The sequence below is a fragment of the Pseudophryne corroboree genome, chromosome 5, assembly GCF_028390025.1.
Source record: "Pseudophryne corroboree isolate aPseCor3 chromosome 5, aPseCor3.hap2, whole genome shotgun sequence".
In the NCBI taxonomy this organism is placed as follows: domain Eukaryota; kingdom Metazoa; phylum Chordata; class Amphibia; order Anura; family Myobatrachidae; genus Pseudophryne; species Pseudophryne corroboree.
The window spans coordinates 554562266-554590170 of record NC_086448.1 but is presented as its reverse complement, the minus strand read 5'-3'; the positions used below and the strand labels follow the sequence as shown (position 1 = coordinate 554590170).

At 40.6% G+C, this 27905-nt stretch overlaps 1 pseudogene; it reads left to right on the top strand.

Moving 5' to 3' along the window:
• The first annotated feature begins 17130 nt into the window (after positions 1-17130).
• LOC134931541 (5S ribosomal RNA) lies at positions 17131-17249 on the top strand (annotated as a pseudogene).
• The last annotated feature ends 10656 nt before the right edge of the window (positions 17250-27905 follow it).

Here is a 27905-nt window from a genome sequence, read left to right as displayed (position 1 = left end):
AAATAATAATTTTGAAAATCTTTATTTGATGATGCACGTCATGCAAAGGCCGAAACTGAAAAACTATTATTCGAATCTGTCACAAAGCGACTACTTAATCCTTCTTACCCTACCCAGTGCTGCCAATTCACTGTCTTGCACATGTCAGCTGGCCACTCATGTTAGAATTCTCCTGTAGCTGCGGTCTGACACAGCAAAGGCACCGCCATCTTGCTTAAGGTCAGCTGAGTAATTCCAGCCATACACAGTGTCCCTACATTACACAACTCACACATCCAATCCATTGCTCCAGCTCCCTATATAAACTGCTTCCTGCCACCTGTAACTTGCCAGTACAATAAGTCTCCTAGGACGCTGTGGCAGAAGTGGTTCACAGTTCCTGAGCTCCAGCCTCTGAAACAGTTACTTGCATTATTTATTACCTGAGAGCTCCTATTCTGTGGATTCAGCTTGTATCAGTGCTCCCTATACTTCAGCTGGAAGTTACCATCTGCTCCTACTGTAATCTGCACTTCCACCAACATCACCGTGCCTTCTGCACTCTGCAGCTATACCTGTGCTTATTCCATTCTGCATGCAAGCCTTCTACAATATATGCAGTTGTCTCACTACTATCACCTTTGTCATGAGCTGCTACTGACTGTCTAAGTTATCCAGCTGCCACTGCAGATACACATGCAATAGTGTGTTAACAGACTGATCCGTATAGTACTCCCTAGCACTCACTCGCAGTACTATAATACTACAGTAGGTTGTTGTAAGTATTGCTAACAGAGTCAGGGAGCTTACTGTTTAACCTAGATCTGCACTTTCTCCTGGAAATCCATATTGGTTAACGTTATAAGGAGAAGTGTCATTCAGCCACCTTACTTCATTCATTCTAGCCATAGCCAGTACTGCTCTGCAGCCACATACAAACTCACAATCTGACAGTATTTTTTCCTATTATTATTATTATTATTTAGTACTTATCTATTTTGACTTTAATTGAGGGTACTTTTCTGTATATAAATTCCTGATGAGAAGTAAGTGTTGCCTTAGAATCTCTGTAGTATCTCCCAATATGTTTTTCAATTTGTTCTACATTTTTATGATCACACTTATAGTTGTAGAAAAAGGCCAATGATGGTTTAAAATTCAAATTCACTGAGATGTGATTTAATGATACAGAAATTTGATATTTAAATTGTTGTTATTTGAATATAGGTTATTGCAGATCGCTTCTACATCACAATTATACCCTGATGTTTTCATCCTGCAATATTTGCCATTATTAGCATTCCAGGGGAGTTACATAGAGATAACCCAATTGTTGCCCTGGCAACTAAATAGTAATTAAATAGCATTATAACACTTAATTATATTTATTTATTCACAGCTTGTTTTCTAAATTTATCTATCCAAATTTTAAAATTGGTAGGTAATATTTATTTTATTTTTATTTTTTACCTAATATAATTTAATTATTCAATTAATAATTTATATTTATATATTTATATTAGATAATATCACAATTATATGAGAACATAGACTCATCTACTATAAGTGAGCATAGACTCATCTACTATGCACTAGTAAGTAATATTACATTATTTAATCACTTTATTAACACACCTCACTTCATTAATTAGCAATATATCTTTTATAGCTATACACTGCATAATAATAATCTGAAGAGGCAGACCTTTTCTTATCTTCATTCAATTATTAGTAAGTCAGACCCTCTTTCTTTATTATTATATTATATTTACTTATATTTAGCTCTTCTATAAAATTATTATAATTATTGTTCATAGGCTAATATCTGAAAACCTCCTTATCAGTAGAGGTCTTGCTGAACCACCACAAGTGGATGGCATCCGAAAATAACATCTGTGAGTCAAAATCTCTCAATGATTTAAATCTATCAATATCTATGTTTAGATTATTTTTTCTTTTTACTAAATTATATAATTCCATATATCTATCTATATATTTATCCCTGTAATAATTGTGGAAAGAAAAATGTATTTATTATCCAATCCTGTAATTGAGGAATATTACGGTTACTATGCATGTGCACTAATATATGTGTGTAACTATCATGTAATTTATACTCGATTTTATAAATTGTTTTGGGGAATATTCTATAGATTGTTTTGGGGATTACTACTTCATTCTTCTCTATACTATGATGTTTTAAATATACGTTTTAAATATATATTTAGACATATGTTTAGATTATGAATACTGTTTCTCCTCTCTCCTTTTCATTCCAAGCCAGCTTCAAACCAATTTACCCTGATGAAGTCCTTGTAAGGACGAAACGCGTTGTTTACAGAGTGTTTTTCTGCATAAAAATGGCAACTCTTCAATTATGATGTATTATCTATGGGTCTAATTGCCATATTACATATTTTATATGAAGTTGTATGTTCAAATGTACAATAAATAATCTTTTATTATTATTAATTCAGTAGCTGAATGGAATTTTATTATTTGCAATTATATTTCTGCGCCCTCAGAATCTGGTTGGTACATAGCTTTTGTTACCCTATTCTAGCAGTATGGTTATTCTAGAGGAGCTGCCCCTATATCTAGCGCACGATAAGAGTAAAATCCTGCAATATACTCTTAGGGGTCTATGTTCTAAGCCTTGGAGAGTGATAAAGTTGACGGGGATAAAGTACCAACCAATCAGCTCCTGTCTATTTTCAAACACAGCCTGCAACATTGCATTTAGGAGCTGATTGGCTGGTACTTTATCACCAGCCATTTTATCCCTCCCCAAGGCTTAGTACATAGACCCCTTAGCGAAATGTGTAAATGTTATATTGGAAGGACTAAAGTTGTGTAACAATATATCACACAACAATACACACTAGAGCAGTGGTTTCCAAAAAAAAATTGAATCACAGTGCCCTAGAATATCAGAATTTTTTTCATGGCACCCCTAGGCCAAAAATTTCTTATTGTGAAATTTAGAAAGAAATATTACATTAAGTAGATCGCGTTTATATGTCATCCTTAGGGTCAGTTGTGTGGTGAGGGACAAGATTTGCTTCTGTTTGGCCACATATTTTATGACTGGCAGCCACCAGCACTGGTTTTGCCTATTATATTGAACATGAATAATTTGAATTGGTCCTGGACCACCAACCCAGGGCACCCCTGCAAGTGTCCCGAGGCACCCCAGGGAGCCACGGCACACAGTTTGGGAACCTCTGCACTAGAGTATCTGCTGTATAATGGTGCAATGTGTCATTGGATGTGCAGCACATCCAATAAGATGATTTAAATGACTGCCGGGAATGAGGAATTGGACATACACACTATACAATGGGCATATAGATTGGGTGAAGGTGCCAGTAACGCATAATATATTGTATAGTGTGTATACGTAAGAATGTTTTTCTATCTGAAAAGGCAGCCCTCAAAACCAACACCTATGAGATATGTTAAGGAACCTGTACTGTACTAAGCATTTCTATATGGAATTAATGATTTTGGACTTTTTATTTGAAGCAAGCCCTGTTTTTGTTTGTTGAACCAGTACTTCTATTCTTTCCTCACTCACATATTCTGAAAATACAATCAAAGAAAAATAGCAAACAAAGAACAAAGACTGTACGTAAATGGCAGGTTATTTGTACAACTGTCTGTAGGAATTGGGTATGAAATCCCATCTGTGAAAATCCCAATGGTCAGCATGCTGCCAGTGGCATCCCAACAGTCAGAATCCTGATGGATCCGGGTAAGTAATTTAAGCCTAACCCTAACCCACTTTAAAAGCCTAACTTTAACTCCTTCCCCCTGCAGCCTACTCCTGACCTCCCCCAGCCCCACAGCCTAACCCTCCCCCCTAGCACCTAACCCCGTCCCCAGTACTTACCTTCAGTATTCATCGAAATTCTGACCATCGGGATCCCACTTCTAACTGCTGGGATTTCAACTACCTGGATCCTGACAGCATCCCGGCAATATGTTTAGGCATTATGTGTAACGTGGCATTATCTGTTCGGCATGCGCTATCCCTTTGTAAAGTGTGGGAGGGTGCAATTTTTGTTAGTTTGCAGGGGGGGAGCCGAACACCCTAGCATCAGCAAGGCCTACCAGTCCACCAAATAGCAATCATTGGTATCTAAAACATGTCTGATTGTCAGGAACAACAACAGTAACTAGTAGTGTAGTAACCGAATCCAGATCAGATCTATAACAGCCACCTTTCACTTAAAACTTTCCCTGCTTACTGGTACTTGGATGCTTCCAGGACATCAGTGTGGGGAGTAGATATTTATTATGGATGGTATTACTAGAGAAAGTAAGCAGTATACTAAACAAGAAACTGCTATACTAAAACACTCAAATATCACTAAGCAATAAGCACTTAATGTGCACAGTGTAATATGACAATATAACAGATGGCATAAAATTAGAATTTACAAGTTCCCCAGTGCTGTAAGACTAATATATTTAATGCTGTACTAAGTATAAATAGAACCACTGACAGGTGATTCAATAAGGCATATACTGTATGTAAATAGAACAGATAGTAATTGCATATAACATAGAATCATATTTTGCATCCAAAAGAGAGTAAATAAATGCATTATAGTTAAATTAGTAACCTCAAAATAATAGAGCAAAACACTGCATATGGTAGTGATTTTAACCTTTTGTTTTCCTTGTGGCAATTTTTCTTTAAGGAGAGGTTTTAACTTCTCTGCTCACCACATTTGTCTGCACTTAAAGGGGTTCCTCCAATCCAGAGTGAAAGAGTGACCCAAAGGGATACAAAAATCTCCAAAACTTGGCTGCTGTAGCGTTTCGTCAATCACTGGATGAACTGTGCCCCGTCATTGGGTCTCTACCTAAGCTATGAGATGTGTTAAAAATGAAATACATTTTTAACAAATCTTATAGCTTAGATAGGGACCCTTCCTACCAATGACAGAGGACAGTGAAACATCCACTAATGCTTGCCCCATATTGCACTTATTTCCCTACAAACAGCACATAGCCCCCACATATATACTGAAGTTTGCACACTTACTTGGGCCTCATTAAATCACTTTGGCAGGCTCTTGCTGCTTACACTGGTGCTCCTCGCTTGTGTGGTGCCTTATAACTGCCCAAATGTGTGTTCCAACTGCACAAGTGCACCTGTGTATTATCGCCCATGGCACCCAGTGCAATCAGCGTATATGCATGGCACACAGTGCCTAGTGGGTGGGTCCAGTTTATGCTCAGAACCAGTTGTGTTGCGACACGCTTGTGCACTACTCTGGGCACTGCTGCGGCACAATTATTGCAAAACGCTGACATATGGGTTAACAGAAATAAAGTTAAACAAAATTGAAAAGGTCAAGGCAGGCAACATACAATAGTGGTCAAGATGCAAAGCCAAGGTCAAACACAAATAATCAGCATACAAAACCAGTTTCCAGGAACACAGCTAGAATCCAGTGAAAAATAAACTACAACTGCTATAGATGAAATGGCAAGGCTGCCTGTTATTTAAAGGCGGTTACTAATGGAGTGGAGTCTGAATCACAGCCTATTCAAATGCATGATCAGCAGCACCTGAGAGACAGCTCAGACGAAAAGCAAAGATCCCTGTTTATCCTAGGTAACCTGCACAGGTCCCTAGCTGAAAACAATGTTGTGGTCTTGTAACCAATGCAATGTTCAGCACATTCCAACAAACTGAATTCTTGATAATTATTAACAATAAGAGTGCAGCAAATTTAGATGACACTGTCTTGTGAAATAATCCCAACTATATTGCTGTTCCTGAAACTTACCTGCCAACATTTGTACCCACTAAGATGCTACATTTAGGGGAATATCCAATTATCCCCGTTAAAACATTGGGTCCGAAAAACTGCCGTTTTCGGCCGTTTATCAGACTTTTTTCCCGATATTTCACCGATTTTTTTTTTTACACTGTTAAATCGCATGTAAAAAAAAAAAACGTTTCTCCCGAAAACACACAGGTTCAGTGAAACTTGTGTGTTTTCTGGTGAAACAGCCCCGTTTTCAGCCGGAAACAGGGCTGTTTCCGGAGATTCTGCTTCGCCTGCCTTCTTATTGGGGCTAATTAGATAGCCCCCCGGCGGGACAATTAGCCCCGATAAAAAAACGGGGCTAATTGGATATCCCCCTTAAAGTGACAATATTTTGTCTTACCCATTCTCTAGCCATAGAACACACAAATAATCCATTGTTACATAATTTATTACTGTAAAGAGCATTATATGAACATACTGTGTGTATGTCACTGGTTTAGTAATACATAAGCACGTGCGCCTAATAAATTAACTGTTCGGCATATATACAGCTACTTAAAATGTTTTTAAATACATATGTGAAGTAATGTTTACAATTTAAGGTGGTACAGTAGCATGAATAGTCAATAAAAATTACTTTTTCATTTTATCTAAACCACACTCATTTTGGTCATTAGTATATTTAGTAAATGACTTAAATAACTTTAAAATTGAGTACATTTGTAGAATATGATAGTACCCAATTGTAAAGCGTAGCAGAATTTGCTGCGCTATATAAGAAACTGTTAATAAATATATAATAACAGTATTTCTTTAGAGTCAGTTAAGGGGTCAGCTTGCTGGGGGTAGCTTGCTGGGATTTATTAAGTGTGGAATTAATAAGTGCGTTATCCGAACAGTTAAAAAAAAACAGTTGAACAAACATTGAACACATCAAGAAAAGGTAACTTACTTTAACAACTTACTCTAACTCCACTTAACCCATAAAACACAAACAACCTCAGCATGTTCATCAAACTACTGTTTTTAATTTCAATTCATGGAATTCTCACCAAATTTAACACATTCTACACTCACCTTGAAACTCACCCCTCTGTGCACATTATAGCTTCTATTCTCCACTCCCCTCTTCTAAACACTCATGAGATTTATACTTTCCTCTCTGCAAGTACTTTGACAACCGCAATTGGCCACCAGTACAAATACTCGCAAACATCCACCAATATTTATCTCACTCTTCTGCTTTTATTAGCTGGTGACATATCACCAAATCCAGGCCCCAACCACCTTTCCCTCTCACACTCTGCTGTCTCAAAACAACATAGAAATCCATCTAACCTCATAAATATCACGTGTCTCCCATCCCCCTTCAAATCACTAAAATGTGCCTTATTGAATGCACGCTCTGTTTGTAACAAATTAACATCCATCCATGACCTCTTCATATCTCACAACTTTAATCTGCTGGCTATAACAGAAACATGGCTCACACAATCAGACACTGCCTGCCCTGCAGCACTGTCACATGGTGGTTTCCACTTCTCACACACATCTAGGCCTAACAATAGTAAAGGTGGTGGGGTCGGAATCTTACTGTCACAGTTTTTCACATACACTGTTCTACCTCAGGTTCCATCACTCGCATTCACCTCATTTGAAGTTTACTCTATCAGGATTTTCACCCCCTTCTCTCTGCGTGTTGCAGCTATCTATCGCCCTCCTGGGCAACCTAAACAACAATTTCTAGAAGATTTTTCTGCCTGGCTCCCACACTTCTTATCCTCTGACATCTCCACCATCATTATGGGCGATTTCAATATAGCTCTTTACAGTCCACACTCTGTTCATGCATCCAAACTCCTCTCTCTAACCTCCTCTCTTGGCCTAACCCAATGGTCCGACTCCTCTACTCACCAGGAGGGCCACTGCCTTGATCTTGTGTTCACCAGGCTCTGCTCAGTTTCCGAATTCACTAACACTCCTTTCCCTCTCTCTGATCACAACCTGATCACCTTCACAATCTCTTCTATTACTTTAAATTCTAGGACACTAAAACCAAGCAAGCCTCCTCTAACCCGCAGAAATACTAACAATATAAATTTTCAACAACTTTCCACTTCTCTGCAACAACTGCTCTCACCAATCTCTACATTTACTACACCTGACACTGCTGTATTACACCTGCACCAGACCCTAGAGAGTGCCCTTGATGAAGTGGCTCCAGCTACCCATCACACTCCACGTAGGCTTAGATGCCAACCATGGCACTCTAAATCAACAAGACACCTACAAAAACTGTCACGTAAAGTAGAACGTCAGTGGCGGAAATCTCAGAATCCAAGTGACTTTCTCACATATAAGACTACCTACCACTCCTATCGTCAGGCCCTGGACACTGCCAAACAAACATATTTCCAATCTCTTATCATGCCAACAACCCCAAGCGACTTTTTAATACATTTAAATCACTTCTTTACCCTCCCTCACCTCCCCCACTAGCTACTATCCGTGCACAAGAACTTGCTTCCTACTTCAAGGATAAGATTGATAAAATCCGAGATGAAATGGTATGCTCTAACTCAGCCAGTGACCTGCTCAATTCCCTACCTGAACCCTCTGGCACTTTCTCTTCATTTGATCCCACAAGTGAAGATGAAGTATCAACACTCTTTTCATCCTCCTACTCCACTACCTCTCCTTTTGATCCTATACTCTCACAGGTCAGTAAAACTTTGTCTCCTGTGCTTATCCCAACCTTAACTGAAATCTGTAATCTCTCTCTCTACTGGTATCTTTACCTCTCTGTTTAAACATGCAGTCATTACTCCCATTCTAAAAAACACAACTCTGACCCAAACACACTCTCTAACTACCGTCCCATTTCTCAGCTACCCAGTCCCTCCAAGCTACTTGAGAGGCTTGCCTACACTCGTCTTACACACTTTCTTAACTTGCACAACTTATTGGACCCACTTCAGTCAGGCTTTCGTGCCCAAAACTCCACAGAGACGGCACTGACCAAAGTAGTGAATTATCTAGTCACTGCTACATCAAAAGGCCATTACACACTACTTATTCTTCTAGATCTCTCTGCTGCTTTTGACACTGTTGACCACTCTCTTCTCATACAAACACTACAATCCCTAGGTCTTCAGGACACAGCCCTTTCTTGGTTCTTATCCTACCTATCTAATCGCTCTTTCAGTGTTCACTTCTCTGATTCTACCTCCTCCTCTCTACCTCTATCAGTTGGAGTACCGCAAGGCTCAGTCTTAGGTCCTTTGCTTTTCTTAATCTATACCTCCTCTCCTGGTAAACTAATCAGCTCCTTTGGATTTCAGTATCATTTGTACGCTGATGATACTCAAATCTACCTATCCTCCCCAGATTTGTCACCACCAGTATTGGCTCGTGTCACTGGATGCCTGTCTGCCATTTCATCTTGGATGTCATCTCGCCACCTCAAACTCAACATTTCCAAAACCGAATTAATTTTTTTCCTACCAGCTAAGAGTAGTTACCAACCTGATATCTCTATAACTGTTGACAATGCAACTATCCACCCCACCCCACAAGCTCGTTGCCTAGGTGTCACCCTTGACTTTGAACTGTCCTTTGTTCCACACATTCAATCTGTCTCTAAATCATGTTACATGCACCTTAAAAACATATCCAAAATACGCCCTTATCTTACACAAGACACTGCAAAAACTCTAATCCATGCACTCATCATCTCCCGCATTGATTATTGTAATAGTCTCCTTACTGGTCTTCCCAAACATAGGCTATCACCACTTCAATCTATTTTAAATGCAGCTGCGCGGCTAATCTTCCTTGCCAGACGTTCTTCATCTGCTGATCCGCTCTGTCAGTCCCTCCATTGGTTACCGATTTTCTACTGTGTCAAATATAAAATACTTATACTTCATACAAGGCTATTAACCAAACTGCACCATCATACATCTCCTCACTCATCTCAAAATATCTCCCTACCAGACCTCTCCGCTCTGCACAAGATCTGCGTCTCTCATCCACATGTATTACCTGTTCCCACTCAAAATTACAGGACTTTACCCGGGCTTCACCCACTCTGTGGAATGCACTCCTACGCACAATAAGACTCTCCTTTAGTCTCCAAACCTTTAAACGTTCTCTGAAAACTCATCTCTTCAGACAAGCCTACCAAATTTCAGACCCACACACATAACCTTAACAGCTTCCCTATCAAGTTACATCCCCTCTGTACAGTCCACATAAACTCACATTTTGTCTTCCAACATTGCTGGGTGATCATATCATATACAACCCATTAAGAACCTAGCAACCTGGGGAACCATTATGTAACAGGTAGCATCTATCCTTGTGTATCAATGCCTATTTCCCTATAGATTGTAAGCTTGTGAGCAGGGCCTTCCTACCTCTGTCTGTCTGTCTGTCTGTCTGTCTTTGCCCAGTTTTGTTCTATAATTGTTGTTCTAATTGTTAAGCGCAACGGAATATGCTGCGCTATATAAGAAACTGCTAATAAATAAATAATAAATAATAATTATAGTTATTTATATCAAATTGAATAAAAATACAATAACCCACAGTATGTTGGTGTAGACTGCACTTCTACCATCAAGTTATTAGTTTAACAGCATTTCATATTTTTTAGGGTATACTTAAAGAATGTCTAGAATTCCCTCTATCCCATTTGCATACAAGTGCAAGGTTAAAGTTGGTGATTATGGGGCTAATTCAGACCTGTTCACTCACTAGGGTTTTTTTTTTTGCAGTACTGCGTTTGCATAGTCGCCGCCCATAGGGGAGTGTATTTTGGCTTTGCAAGTGTGCGAACGCATGTGTAGCAGAGCTGGACAAACAGATTTTGTGCAGTCTCTGAGTAGCCCAGGACTTAGCAGCTGCGAACACTTCAGCCTTTCCTGGACCGGAATTGACGTCAGGAACCCTCCCTGAAAACACTTGGACATGCCTGCATTTTTCCAAACACTCTCAGAAAACGGTTAGTTGACACCCACAAACGCCTCCTTCCTGTCAACCTCCTTGCGAACACCCATGCGAACAGATCCTTCGCACAAACCCATCGATCAGCGGCCATCCGCTTTGTACCCGTGCGATGCGCCTGCGCATTACGGTGCACACGCATGCGCACTTTAGACCTGATTGCCTGCTGTACGAAAACGCAGCCTAGCGATCAGGTCTGAATTAGTTCCAATATAAGGTGGTGCACTAAGACTGCTGGTAGAATGTTCATTGTCAGCACCAAGATAAGAATAAGTATTTCCCAATTTGCTATATGAGATTAAGAGCATACAGTTCACTATTAAATGTTGAATAGATCAGAAGTAATAATGTGTTATGATGCTGCTGGCAAAACCAAGTTTCCAGAGAATCAAAGCTTCATGCATTTACAATAAAACTACAGATAACCTCTTTGGCAATAACCTTCACGACTGTTTTTGTCCCTAGGTTACTAAATCACATAAATTGAACTACATGGTGTTTATAGATGGCCAGGTGCAGAAGACCTAATCTTATCTGCCATTTGTTTTAGGGCAGCTGCAACAGTTGTCCTCTGTTAATAAGTTACTATATTCCAATATATGTTTGATTTTCGTATTTTCTATGACAATTATCTTTCCTGGTGTGTGTGTGTGTGTGTGTGTGTGTGTGTGTGTGTGTGTGTGTGTGTGTGTGTGTGTGTGTATAATTAACATATACTATTTCTAAGGTGGCAGCAAATCTCTGTATAAGAGCATATGCTTGCAATCATTTGAACTATTTTCTATTTAAAGCAAAGCTTATACCCCTTTCAGACATACAACCTGGGAATTTCCCTGCTCAGTCCTGGGTTTTTTATCAGTAAAAAATCCTGGGTTTTTGCTGGAGACCCCTTTCACACTAAACCTGAGACCTGGAAAATTTCCGGGTCGACCCCTTTCAGACATAAGCCCTGGCACACACAAGTCTTACACATACACATGTCACACTCAAACACACACATACATGTAATATACACACACACGCCAAACTCACACACACAAACACCAGCCAAGACCTCACAACAACAGGATGCCTCTGTTAGGCTGCACCCCATCCAGGCAGCCCCGCCACTTCCAGCAGACCAAACGCCAATCTGAAGCATCTAGGTAAATTCCCGGGTCGCTCCATTCAGGCCTAAGCCGGGTTGTCTACCTGGGACTTAAGTCCCGGGAAAAACCCTGGCCAATGCAGGGTCAACAACCTGGGACTGTGTTCCTGAGTTGGGGCCTTTCAGACATGCCAAAATCCAGAGTTGTTGCACGTTCATGTGCAAAACCACGGGATTTTGGAGGATGTCTGAAAGGGGTATAAGATATACATGGAGCACATAAAGCCATAGGCGTCAAAATTCCCTAGAAAATGGCATTGAAGTAATGTGTTGGATAAATAAGACAGTCTTGGACTGTAACCAAAGTAATCAGTAAAAATAATAATTATGCAAGTTTTTTCTGTAAATGCTCTTAAATAAGTCTCTGGATGACATATGCATCTCTGTACCTAATGGCAAAGCTGAACATTGGATATTTGCAGATATACCCCTTTTACACCGCCACTAAAACCCGGGTTGTTGCCGTGATAACCCGGGAGTGGCTCAGTGTAAAAGGGTTAACCCGGGTCCAGTTACCCAGGAATTCAACTCGGCTAGTTTGCAGGGATGGTCCTGGGAAGGATGCGGGTCACGGTGCAGTGTAAATGGGTTGGCCTTGTCAATGTGTCCCGGGACACGTTCACTGTATAGAGAAGAGGCGGTACTTGAAGATTATTTCATCTCCAAGCGCCACCTCTGTACATGTTACCGGTGACATCACCAACCCAGCAATATGCCAGGTAGCACCGCTGTCTGAAAGGGGTCTCTTGACGATTCTCACCTGGGAAGCACCTGTGTACGGCTCCCAGGTGCGACCTATCATTTTAGTATAAGCGGTATTAGTGTTGTAAGAGAGCTTGAGATCAGTTGTGTTATGGTAGGTAGAACAGGATGCAGGTAGTGGATATTGGCACAATCGCAGGTGATCTGAAACATATAAAATTGCTAGGGCAAAGTGGCATGGGATCCTTTCTATTATTAGGAATATAAATCTCAAACCTCCACACACATTTTTTTAAGATTATGGAACAAATAGTAACAATTTAGTCCAGTTGAAAGCTTGACTACATCACCTTCAGTGCATCTGGAAAGTATTCACAGCGCTTCACTTTTTCCACATTTTGTTTATGTTACAGCTTTATTCCAAAATGAAATAAATTAATTTTTCCCTCCAAATTCTACACATAATACCCCATAATGACAACATGAAAAAAGTTTTTTTTGAGATTTTTCCAAATGTATTAAAAAAATAAAAAATAAAAAAAGAAATCACATGTACATAAGTATTCACAACCTTTGCCATGGAGCTTAAAATTGAGCTCAGGTGCATCCTGTTTCCACTGATCATCCTAGAGATGTTCCTACAGCTTAATTGGAGTCCACCTGTGGTAAATTCAGCTGATTGGACATGATTTGGAAAGGCACAAACCTGACTATATAGGGTCCCACACTTGACAGTGCATGTCTGAGCACAAACCAAGCATGAAGTCAAAAGAAGTATCTGTAGACCTCAGAGACAGGATTGTCTGGAGGCACAAATCTTGGGAAGAGTACAGAAAAATATCTGCTGCTTTGAAGGTCCCAATGAGCAGGGCCGAAACTAGGGGGGGGCTAGGGGGGCAGGCGACCTGGGCGCCGGATTGGAGGGGGCGCCGAGACCCCCTAACACCCTCTCCCTATGCGCCTTTGTACTTTGAGAATTGAAACCCCCTTCTCCGTCCTCCCGAGTGCCCAGCTCGGGGGGGCGGGGTTTCACGGAATGACGCGATTGCGTCGTGACGTCACGACGCAAACGCGTCATTCCACGAAACCCCGCCCCCCGAGCTGGGCACTCGGGAGGACGGAGAAGGGGGAGCCGCGCAGACGAGGAGGGAGAGGCGGCTGAAGAGCGGCGAGAACCGCTTCAAATGTAAGTCAGCCCCTCTCCCTCTCCCTCCCTCCCTCCCTCTCCCCACCACCTGCCGGAATGTGTAAAATGGGGACCTGTCTGCCGCAATGTGTAAAATGGGGACACTTTTTCCTGCCGCAATGTGTAAAATGGGGACACTTTTTCCTGCCGCAATGTGTAAAATGGGGACACTTGCCTGTCGTACTGTGTAAAATGGGGATACGTGCCTGCCGCAATGTGTAAAATGGGGACACGTGCCTGCCGCAATGTGTAAAATGGGGACACTTTTTCCTGCCGCAATGTGTAAAATGGGGACACTTTTTCCTGCCACAATGTGTAAAATGGGGACACTTGCCTGTCGTACTGTGTAAAATGGGGACACGTGCCTGCCGCAATGTGTAAAATGGGGACACTTTTTCCTGCCGCAATGTGTAAAATGGGGACACCTGTCTGCCGCAATGTGTAAAATGGGGTCACCTGTCTGCCGCAATGTGTAAAATGGGGACACTTGCCTGTCGTACTGTGTAAAATGGGGACACGTGTCTGCCGCAATGTGTAAAATGGGGACACTTGCCAGCGTACTGTGTAAAATGGGGTCACCTGTCTGCCGCAATGTGTAAAATGGGGACACTTGCCTGTCGTACTGTGTAAAATAGGGACACGTGTCTGCCGCAATGTGTAAAATGGGGACACTTGCCAGCGTACTGTGTAAAATGGGGACACGTGTCTGCCGCAATGTCTAAAATGGGGACACTTGCCAGCGTACTGTGTAAAATGGGGACACGTGCCTGCCGCAATGTGTAAAATTGGGACACTTTTTCCTGCCGCAATGTGTAAAATGGGGTCACCTGTCTGCCGCAATGTGTAAAATGGGGACACTTGCCTGTCGTACTGTGTAAAATGGGGACACTTTTTCCTGGATATGAAATTTATGTTAGAAAAGGCAATTTTTCAGGTAAAAAAGTTCTGAAAGAGATATATATACATATATATATATATATATATATATATATATATATATATATAATTTTTATTCATTTATTTATTTATTTTAAAATGTTTAGTTTTTTTATTTTTTTATTTGTTTATTGTAAAAAAAATAATCTTTTTTTTTTTTGGGGGGGGGGGGGGGGGGTGTCAAATGACTACCTTGCCCCGGGTGACAAAAATCCTAGTTTCGGCCCTGCAATGAGCATAAATGGAAGACGTTCGAAAGCACCAGGACTCTTCCTAGAGCTGGCCGGCCATCTAAACTGAGCCATCGGGGAAGAAGGGACCTAGTCAGGGAGGTGACCAAGAACCCAATGGTCAGAGCTACAGCATTCCTCTGTGGAGAGAGAAGAACCTTCCAGAAGGACAACCATCTCTGCAGCAATCCACCAATCAGGCCTGTATGGTAGAGTGGTCAATAGAGAGAGAGAAAGAAGGCTCTTGTGTGGACGCACTCTTGTTAATTGAAATCTGTTTCAAAAATTTTTAATTAATCATGAAATATACTGTTAAGACATACTTTATTGAGATATTAATTTAAGAACAATGTGATTACCCATTGTAAGATACATGATCCAAGTTGAATATAGTGAAAAAATATAATGTGTATATAGAAAAAAATATAAAAATGTCCTGGTCCTATCTCACTGAATGTGATAAGAAAGGCTGTAGACACTTTAAAGTCTAACACCCATTTCAGCCCGACCAGTACAGACAATCTGTGTTAATGAAACCACTATGTGGTAGATTAAATATTGTGTCTGTATTGAGAAGGTCAAAGTATTTAAAGAGACAATGCTGACAGCTGTTATTATTGCTAACAGCACAGATGCCTGACTTTCTCATGCTAGGCACCGGTGATCCCCATCCCCTATCTACCTGTCACTTTTAATCCAAGTAATAATATTTCCCATCTGTTAAATATATACTCCCTTCTTCTTTCCCTTATCCAATATGGCTCCTTTCATATCACAATAACTTTTCTTCGATACTATACGTCAAGCTCTACACAGCTGATAGTTGTTATACTACTAAAATATTATACCTCATTAACATCAAAATCCCTTATATTAAGGCACATTATCCTTATCCCTTATCCACCAGCTATTCCTAATTAGATTAGGACTACTCCCCTTTTTGCCCAATATACCCTCTTCTTCCGCCAGACATGGGCACACTTTGCACTCTCTCAAAATGTCCCCTACAACATCAATCATGTGATACATGACACGCACGATGATCATCCTGCTCCTATTGGTTTGTTACCGCTGATGTGGGCGGCACCAATGACAGCATCGCTCATGGTATGCATGTCAATTAGAATACTCCAAAGATTGTTCTGTTTTTATCTGCCTATTGCCGCTGACGTCAGCGGTGCTGACATATGGGATCTTAATTCCACTGCTGCTGACGCGAGCGGTACTAACACACAGGATCCTAATACCTCCTACATCAAATAAGCGTCCACAACCTGACTCCTCCCTCACTAACGAGGTGTCCGCACCCATTGGTCCTTACCCTTATGTGTAGCATTTTTATACTTCCCTGTCTACCCGCATTTTGTATCCAGGAAGTGAACAAGCCCTGCGGGGTGAAACGCGTTTTCCGGACATAGCGGGCTCACCGACGCCAGTCTTAGCACATGGATTAACAACACACCCGTTGCGGAAACATTCACAGGTTATGCACACCCTGTGTGCCTGCAACAATTGCTTTTGTCAGTTTTAATCTGGGTATTCCCGGATATGATCTGCATTTAATGATCTATTTATTGGATTATAGATAACAGTGTTCATTTAATGAGGACCCTGACAGGCTTATTCTAAGTCCATATATATGTGTGTCCCCTCTATTCTTTTTGTTATTTATACAGATTGCACATACAATATAGCCAGGTTATTATTCTAATTGGCATTTCATAGGTGCAAATAACAGAAACAATTACCAATAGGTCAATTCGAGACACTTTATTAGCAGGCATATGGGCTTTATATCAGTGTATAGTTTGTCTGCCTTTTCGCATGTGGGGTAATGACTATAGAACAACTATCATAAGGATCTCCTAACTATTATGACGTGCATATATTTTTATGCTGCTTTTCAGTAACTTTCTTTGGGAATCACCTCAATATATATTACATTGTATCTACATAATTTCAGTGATTCCTTTTTCATTAATTTCCTCGCATTTCCGTGGACTCTCATCTATGATCCAGGGTGCATGGTCCCGGGGGAGTGGGTACTGGTGCATCCAGCCTAACGTAGAAAGCAGATCCACACTTTTCCTATGTGACCACTGTCACACTCTCTTATTTAGGTGCACTCTCATTGGTGTCCAACCCACCTACCTTCTCTACTACCAAACCACACTGTCAGTGCCCGATCTCGTCCGATCTTGGAAGCTAAACAGTGTTGGGCTGGGTCAGTACCTGAGGAGGAGACTCACAGGGAATACCTAGTGTTGTAGAGCAGGAATCATTTTACATGATGTGCGTCATATGACACCAACAGCAGTATCACCACTTATCTTTATCCTTCAAATACTATTTCTTGTTACTGTCAGACCACCAGCAATTGATTTGAAAGATCCTTTGATTCCATTATAATTGTAAATTTGTACGTTTTATGGTGACCGGCATGAACGTGGCATTGTCTCTTTAAATACTTTGACCTTCTCAATACAGACATAATATTTAATCTACCACATAGTGGTTTCATTAACACAGATTGTCTATACTGGTCGGGCTGAAATGGGTGTAAGACTTTAAAGTGTCTACAGCCTTTCTTATCACATTCAGTGAGATAGGACCAGGACATTTTTATATTTTTTACTATATACACATTATATTTTTTCACTATATTCAACTTGGATCATGTATCTTACAATGGGTAATCACATTGTTCTTAAATCAATATCTCAATAAAGTATGTCTTAACAGTATATTTCATTATTAATTAAAATTTATTGAAACAGATTTCAATTAACAAGAGTGCGCCCACACAAGAGCCTTCTTTCTCTCTCTCTCTATTGACCTATGCTCAACCTGGCTCTGGGCGCACCACCAAACTGGACGGAGATTTGATGATTTAATGTAACAAATCTTAATTGTCCAAAATTTGGTTTTCCTATATATGACTCTGTTATGATCAGTGCCGGGTCACCCCCTTTGTTTTCTACTGTATGGTAGAGTGGCCAGACAGAAGCCACTCCTTACTAAAAAGCACATGGCAGTCCACCTGGAGTTTGCCAAAATGCACCTGAAGGACTCTACGCGGACATTTCATCAAAACCAACGGATTGCATTCCTGCACTGAGATACACACTGGATTGAATCCTGGACTGAATCCTCTGCATACCTCCACTGAGAAATCTTCAGTTTAGCAGCTGCTGTGCTCTGCATTGGACATTACCCAGATAAGGTACTGTGGATAGCAACCTATCTTTGGCTACATCCAGCCCCTCACTTAGACATCATCCACCTCTGTTCTCTGAGCAACAAATAACTGACTTATTGCATTAATCTACTAATATCAGTATATTCAGGCTCTGAATTGCTGAAGGCTCACTGTTTCAAATCAGGATCCATTTCCAGGACACGTTATCACTACCCCCACAAGAAATCTACTTCAAAGGCCTCTCACACTGAGACTTTTCACACCTACACAGTAGAAATTGGCTTCTAACACCTTTCCAAAAGACTGCCTATCCTAGGATAATTGACTAAATCAGCAGTTATTTTATTTATCACTTGCTTTAAATATACCCAATAGGTTATAGCAATAACTTTGTTCATAAACCCATTATAATTTTGGATCACATACCGAATTGGGGGAAAACAAATCACAAAAAGGAAAAAAAACAAAAACAAAACAAAACACTGCTTTCTCTCCCTCTCTCATCATCATATGCAGCTCAAATTTATAGTAATCTGTCATTGATGACCAAATGTATACGTATTGCTCCAGCTTCATTCTTTCACTCCGCCCACCACGTTCTGCAGTTCCTATCACACCATCACAGGCTTCTATTCTCCAATCCCTTGGCATTTTAAAAAGAAAACACAGGTGCATTCGTGGGAAGCGAGCAGGCCGGAAATTTATTTCACCCGGTAACCATCTAAGTCCTTTGCCCACCTGCTCACCTCCATATTCAAAGAACAATCAAATAGAAGTGATACCCAAAAGACGGCCCTGTGTTTGGAAGAACAGAACTGTCAACTCTCGCTTTGTGACCCCCATACCCAGAGCTCCTGCACTTAACATAAAGAAAACTGAAGGCCCTCTGGTATGCCCAATCAGGTCAGTCCTTTGTAATGCCAGATCTATAAGAAACAAGACTGCAACAATTGCTGACCTTATTGAATCTGCAGATCTAGCCTGTATTACAGAGACCTGGCTAGATGAAAATGCAGCACCTATATTGGAGGCTGCAGTACCAACAAACTACTCTGTCATCCACAACCCAAGACTGGACCGCAGGGGTGGCGGGGTGGCGGGGTGGCTATCTGCTTCAAAAAAGAACTTAAACGTAGGGTCCACTGTATTGAAATTACTCGCTCATTCGAGTGCATTGCTGCCTGGAGTTCAACAGGATTAGTTTTCAGAGTACTTCTCATTTACCGGCCACCTGGAGATGGAAAGATATTTCTACAAGAAATTGCAGACACTGTTGCTGGCCTGGTTCTGGAACATCAAAGATGGCTCATCCTCTGGGATTTCAATGCATGGGTGGATGATGAGCTCTCACGCCTTGGCCAAGACCTCCTGTGCACAATGAATGGTCTGGGCTTCACACAGGTCATTCCCTCTGCCACACATAAAAGTGGTCACATTCTCGATCTTGTCTTTCAGATTGGATTAGAAGTCACTGACCTAAAAATAAACCCAGTCATCTGGTCAGACCACTACTCCCTTTGGTTCTCAGTTGCAACCCCTCAAATAAGATCTCTGCCCGTGGAGTTGACCAGGTATCGTCCAAGGAAGGGTATGACTCCCCAGGCTCTTGCAGCAAATCTGGATCTCTCTGCTATACTGGGTGCCTGTGAAGATCCCTGTTCCCTAGTCCGTTATTATAATAGGGATGTTATGGCTGCAATTGATATTATCGCCTCTGTGCATAGAAGACCTCATAAACCACAACGTCAAGCTCCATGGTTCGACAACAGTGTTAGTGAGCTCAAGAATAGGGGGCGTAGACTGGAAACACGATGGAGGAAGACTAACCTAGTGGATGACAAAATAAAACTAATAAAGCATAACGAAGAATATCAATCGACAATCACTTGTAAGAAATCACAGTTCCTGTCAAATGAGATCACAGCAGCAAACAATAGGCCAGCTCAACTTTTCCGCACAGTGGAGATGCTTTGCAAGCCAGCATGCCTTCAGACTGATGAGACCCTCTCCCAGGCAAGATGCAACGAGTTTGCAAACTTCTTTGCAGATAAAATATCCACTATCCGGGATGGAATCTCCACAGTGCCATCAAAGGAGTGCCAAACTACAAAGCCTGCCAATATAAGCTACCAGCTTTGACCCAGTGGATGTAAAGGACACTGCTGAAATTGCTCGGATTTTGCGTCCCACCACCTGTGATCTGGACCCAGCCTCAACCAAGCTTCTAATAGGTTGTATGGATATAATTGGTCCTGTCTTTGCAAAAATTGTTCAATGCTCTTTGCAGACAGGCATTTTTCCTGGACCCCTAAAGGAAGCAATTGTTAGACCGCTTCTTAAAAAACCTAAGTTAGATCCAGACTGCATGACCAACTACAGACCGGTATCAAACCTTCCTTTCCTAGGAAAGGTTATTGAGAAAGTGGTTGCAAATCAACTGGAAACCCGCCTGACAACCCATGATATTTATGATCCATTTCAATCAGGATTCAGGAGAAGACATAGCACTGAAACAGCCCTGGTGTGTGTGTTAAATGATCTACTGATGGCAAGAGACAGAGGTGACTGTTCAATATTAATCCTTCTGGATCTCTCGGCAGCATTTGATACCGTGGACCATGGCCTTCTGATTGAGCGGCTGATACATTTCTGTGGTCTGGATGGCACAGTCCTAAGCTGGTTCAAATCATTTTTCACAGGAAGGTCACAGAGAGTATCGTCTGGATTATACTCATCACCACCAGTGGCATTGCCATGTGGTGTTCCACAAGGTTCTATACTATCCCCCATGCTTTTTGCAGTATACATGCTCCCATTGGGTGAAATAATCAGGCACCATGGCCTGGTCTACCACTGCTATGCAGATGATACACAACTGTACTTGTCCTTTGCTCCGGGCACTGATAACCCAATAGCAACCCTGAATGGCTGTCTAGCTGAGCTACAGGAGTGGATGAGCACCAGTTGGCTGCGACTGAACCCGGATAAAACAGAGGTCCTTATGATATGACCGCAACATCAAAGGACAAGACTGCAGCATAGCCAACCAACTGGACTTACATTCGGGGATTCAGAATTACAGACCAGTAATCGTGTGCGGAATCTTGGCGTTGTCCTGGATGGTGGCTTGACACTTAAACATCAGATATCAGCCACAATCAAATCCTCATTCTTTCACCTGAGGAACATTGCCAGAATCAAGCACTTAATTCCCTCAGATGATATGCCAAAAGTCATACATGCACTTGTATCATCTCGATTAGACTACTGTAATGCCCTCTACCTTGGTCTCCCAGCAAAAGAATTGCAACGCTTACAGCTGGTGCAAAACACAGCTACCAGGCTGTTAACCAACCAGCCCCGTTCTAGCCACATAACACCCATCCTCAACTTCCTTCACTGGCTGCCTGTAAGATGGCGAATCATCTTCAAGATCGGCTTACTGAGTTTCAAAGCATTACATGACCAGGGCCCAAGGTACCTGAAACAGCTTCTGACCCCATACTGCCCCACTCGATTACTGCGATCTGTAGATGAAGGACTTTTAGCAGTACCTAGAATCTACCGTAATTCATCTGGGTGTCGAGATTTTAGTCATGCGGCTCCGACTCTATGGAACTCACTTCCCCGCACAGTGCGAGAGGCCCCAACTATAGAATCCTTCAAAAGTAGACTCAAGACTTTCCTGTTTACTCAAGCATTTCCATAGTGTCCCTTTTAGTATCTTCATGCTTCTGTATTTTATGAAAATGTACTTCATTATTCTCTGTACTATATTATGCTATGTATCTGTTAAGCGCCTTGAGTCCTATTGGAGAAAGAGCGCTACATAAATAAAATTATTATTATTATTATTATTATTATTATTATTATTATTATTATGAGAAACAAAATTCTCTGGTCTGATGAGACAAAGATTGAACTCTTTGGTGTGAATGCCATCATGTTTGGAGGAAGCCAGGCACTGCTCATCACCAGGCCAATACCATCCCTACAGTGAAGCATGGTGGTGGCAGCATCATGCTGTGGGATGTTTTTCAGCGGCAGGAACTGGGAGACTAATCAGGATAGAGGGAGAGATGAATGCAGCAATGTACAGAGACATCCTTGATAAAAACCTGCTCCAGAGCGCCCTTGACCACAGACTGGGGCAATGGTTCATCTATCAGCAGGACATTGACCCTAAACACAGCCAAGATATCAAAGGAGTGGCTTCAGGACAACTCTGTGAATGTCCTTGAGTGCCCCAGCCAGAGCCCAGATTTGAATCTGATTGAACATCTCTGGAGAGATCTGAAAATGGCTGTGCACCAACGCTTCCCATTTAACTTGATGGAGCTTGATAGGTGCTGCAAAGAGGAATGGGCAAAACTGCCCAAAGATAAGTATGCCAAGCTTGTGGCATCATATTAAAAAAAAACTTGAAGCTGTAATTGCTGCCAAAGGTGTATCAACAAAGTATTAAGCAAAGGCTGTGAATACTTATGTATATGTGATTTCTTCGCTTTTCATTTTTAATAAATTTGCAAAAATCTGAAAAAAACTTTTTTCACATTGTCATTATGGGGTATTGTGTGTAGAATTTGGAGGGAAAAAAATGAATTTATTACATTTTGGAATAAGGCTGTAACATAACAAAATGTGGAAAAAGTTAAGCGCTGTGAATGATTTCTGGATGCACTGTATATGCATGTACGGTGAGAGGGTGTAAATGCAATATGCATCATTAAAACATATATAATGTATACTTTATAAACAAGTATTTCAACTAAAAATGTATAATATATATCTGCATAGAGTGCCCGAACAACGTATCCTGATGCCTGACACAGACAAAAGCAGCTGAAATCATGCTGCTCCAGTCTGAGCATAAAGTTTAATAAAGTAAACAAAAACATTCCATACTTGTTTAGTCAAAATAGACAAAGTGGTGTCATCAACACTATTTGGTAATACCCAATTTATAGAATGTTGCATACTGTATGTTCAGGCAACTTGAATACATATAACATATATGTTCTATCAGTTAGACTAGTCTGATCTGATCATAAATCAGATGAGCAAGTGAGTCACATGCTAGGAGCAAGCTACTGGAAACCTAACGCACCTCTGAGGAAGTCAGTTTGACGGAACACATTGGGTGTTAAGTGCAGGGCTAACCGCTGCTGGAAACACTTGCTGTCAAGAGCTCACAACTGAAAGGGGTAGGACACTGCATAGCTCAGCAGGGCAGACCGGGGATTCCAGTATCTGAAACCAATGGATGACATCAGCGCGTTCCACATGTTTATGTCACATTTAGCCATGACCTAAAGAATTTTCCATTGGTGAATGCATAAAAACTTGACATGTTCTGTGCACTAAATGAAAATTATTTCAAGATAGTTCTTTTAACAATCAGTACTGTTTCTAGCAATAGCATTTACCAAAATAAATCAGTAATCTCAAGAATTATTGATCTCAAACATGGCATGACCTTGAATCCACCACTAGTTCCTTAAAATGTGCGAATTGCAGTGGCAAACGCAGGATTTACTATGGGGGTTTTCGTGTGTGTGTGTGTGTGTGTGTGTGTGTGTGTGTGTATGTGTGTATATATATATATATATATATATATATATACACACACTGCATGTACATTTTCTCCTGTGCTTGTGATTAAATAGTAAGGCACCAAGTGCAATACGTTGAAAGTAGCAGGGGAGTGCTGGGCTCTACTAATATTTATATATATACAGTATATGTAATAATATATATATGTGTGTGTGTGTGTGTGTGTGTGTGTGTGTGTGTGTGTGTGTGTATATATATATATATACACACACACACAAACACATACATATATTATATATATCTATAATACATATGCATATATATATACAATGTCCTTTGGATCCGGCTCTCCTATATAATACCTTCCTGCACCGGGTGCCTCCGTGTGGGGTCATGCATAGATACGAAAGCCGTGGCACTCCTGGTGACTCAAATAATAGCGCTTTTAGGCAGGTAGTATACATAATATAATATATATATACATACACAAACACATATATATATATATATATATATATATATATATATATATATCACACATTAATACATACATATACCAGCACACACACACACAAACATACATGCAAAAACTTAAATACAGTTATACATTTATACATACAGTACCAGCCAGGAGCGTAGAGCAGACTGGCAGCACTAAGGAGGAGGGAGCTGCTGTGGTTGAGAATGTGCAGCTAACAGCTCCTTCCGAACTTTCTTTTCCTGTATGCACTATGCAGACAGAGTTATGGAGCTCTCTGTTAAAGCAGCTGTCGCGGCTTTTGCTGAGATGGAGACACAGCTATCTCCGACTCTAAAATAAAAAAACAGATCTTTGGGGGGGTTTCCAGGTACTCGGAAACCCCCCCTACGTGCGCCACTGAATTGCAGGCCAGTTAGTATGATAAAAATGGACTCATACTGGCAAAAATATATATCATCATACGACATCTGATTTATTGCATTATTCCCCATTTAACTGGCTAACATTCTTTCCAAAAACCTCTCAGATATGTCAGGATTCTTTATAATTGAATTAGGTCAGGAATATCTATTTGAAACCCCAAAATTATTGTATAAAAAAAAAATTCATAATAATTTTTGTAAAATATTGTTTTTCCCCCAAACGTCAGAACACCACCATCGGAACATCATGACTTCACATTTTCCCAGTGTCTGCTCCTCTCTGCACAGTCTGCATCCTCCAGGGGTCCAGAGGAAAGGTAAGGACTACTTTTTTAAAATGCCACAGCGGCTGCTAATGTCTGCAGCAGCAGTGTGTGTGTGTGTGTGTGTGTGTGTGTGTGTGTGTGTGTGTGTGTGTGTGTGGGGGGGGGGGGGGTAATACCGGGCTGACTGATCAACAGCACAGCAGGCACAGCGTGGAGGGATTCAGGAAGCAGAGAAGCTGGGAGGTCCCTCTGAGAGCTGCAGCTGTGGAAGATTATTTTACTGCAGCCACACAGTGGACTGGTCGCATCAGACATGATCATGTCTGAGAAAGCCCTGCCTTGTATGGTCACATTTGATGTGACCAAACCAGGCACGTGGTTAAGATTAACACAGAGTCCACAAAGTCACAAATTTGACAGTACGGTAACACCGCCAAAATGTCTTTGAAATTATGTCATGGTGTAGCCCATAATGCCTCTTATGTAGGTTTGAAGCAGAACATAGGGGCAAATGTATTAACCTGGAGAAGGCATAAGGAAGTGATAAACCAGTGATAAGTGCAAGGTGATAAACACACCAGCCAATCAGCTCCCATATGTAAATTAACAGTTAGGAGCTGATTGGCTTGTGCATTATCACCTTGCACTTAACACTGCTTTATCACTTCCTTATGCCTTCTACAGGTTAATACATCTACCCTTAGTGAGATAGTGGGGGAAATTCATTTGGGCTCGAGATAAAAAAAAAAACCTTGTGTACCTCATGCCCAATATTGAATTATTGCAGGTATGCACGCTCCCGATACCCGTTGTATCTAATTTTTTTAAAATGGTCACAGGGTTTTTGGTGCTGAAAATCTAGTTCTGGGGGTGCTGGGAGACGCAAATACTGCTGGGAGAAGTAGTTCTTCCAGTGGCTGGCCGGAAGGGGGTATACACTTACATCGGGGGGGTCACACACACTCATACACACATTCACAGACACTCATAAACCCTCACACAACACTACATACTCACCGCTGCTGCAGAAGACCCGGGTCCCGATGCTGGAGATGACACAGTTTTGGAAGGTGAGTAATCACAGCCTAATTAAGGTAATTGGAAACTTCCAATTGCTTAATTAGTCCTGGGGGAAGGGGTGCCCCAGGGGGACCAGAATTAGTCTCGTGATTTTTTATAAAATATATGCTTTTAGGTATAATCAGACTTGCTTTGGAGGTACATGAATTGATCCTGCCGCAGTATCTGCTATAAAGACCCACTTCCATGATCTGATATTATGTATATTACTAGAAGTTTTAAAATATGTCTTTTCCTTGAATAAAATATTTCCACTCTTAGTTTTATATTGATGTTTGTTTAAATATATTTAATTTTCAACTAACTTCTACTATATTTATAACACTTTATCCAAATGTGGGTTGTTTTCAGCAGAACTATGAAGAACTTTTGATTAAATAGTAATTGAGGAACATATTCTGGGTATTTGCTGCATTGAATGTTTTAATGAAATGTAATTTAGAATACCATGGGTTTTACTGCTGGAACTTGGTTGCTGTAATGCAATGAAAGTCATATTTTAATTTATTTACAGTGGCTTATGCTGCATCCAATACCTTTTTCGTTATTGCAGACTTAATCATTATGAGTGCAAGTTGCATCTTTTAGAAATTATAGTTCCAGAGGAGTATAAAAGTACAATAATATTGATTTATGCAATAGCACCATTTTTTAGAGGTAAATTCTTATATCATTTTTATAGCTCTCATTCTTTTAAACATAAATTGGTTTAGCCCAGCCAATTTTATTCCATGGATTAGAAGAAGACTTACTCATGCATGGTTTATAACTACATAAACTTAATTTGCATAAACAGTATTTAATGTATTTTAAGAAATGCTCCTGTGCCTTTCCAAATGCTTTAAAGGGAGGGTGAAATTAAATATGATATTGCAATTTCATTCAATTCTACATGTTATCGCCTCACAAACATATAAAAGAGTATTGACTGAATGACCGTAATCATGACTAATATATTTAAATTAAAATATCCTTCAATTTTAGCATATAACACAATATTTCTCTTATACCCATTATGCAGTTTGAATCTTTTAACAATCTATAGATTTGGTGCTTTTTGTGTTTTTTTACTAGGAACAAGTATTTTTATGACACAGAAAATTGGGCACCAAAGTTGCGCATAAACGCAAAATATTTTCTAATCACTTGACATTTGAAAAATTATGTTATTGAAAAATGACATCATGCAACACCCCCTTGTGGCATTAATGTTTACATCAGCAACAACCTTAGTCAAAAAACACGTACTAAGAAAACATGCAGACCAGTAGCCTGGCTACCTGCATAGCCCATGGTTAAGACTCCTGCAGTAATGCAGAGCTTACAAGGCCACTTTCATCTTGTCACTCACCTTCACTACCTCGGAGGTGGGAAAATGTGTACAGATGCAAGCAAATATCCAGATAAAGAATGATTAAGTTTATTACTACAAAACTCCAACAGTAATATAGCACTTTTCAGCAAGGTTTAATTTCATTCTACTGTACTTGTGTCAGCAATAGTAACACATACAGTATGATAAGCATATAAGGAATATACAGTGATATACTGATATTCTAGCAGCCAACATTCTGGTAAACACTTCAGGCTTGATCCGGGCTAGCAAGGCTCCTTTACTTTCCATACTCCATGGCAGCCCCTGTAATTGGTGAGCTCTCTTTGAAGTTAGATAGAGACAGTTATAGAAAAAAGCCCACACCTTCAAATGCTATATAATGCAGCTTCTAAATATTTATATGTCTTTTCCTGTCTCTATGCTAAAGTAGGTAGGGCAGGTAGCAGGGATTGTTTTTTTTGCAGTGCTGGGGCTTACCTTCTCATTTGTCTGATGAGATCTGAGGATGCAAGGGACTGGCTGGCTAACCATGGTACACCAGTCTGTTGCCTCAGAGAGCAGACCTGGTTGTGGATCTTTTTCAATAGCAAGC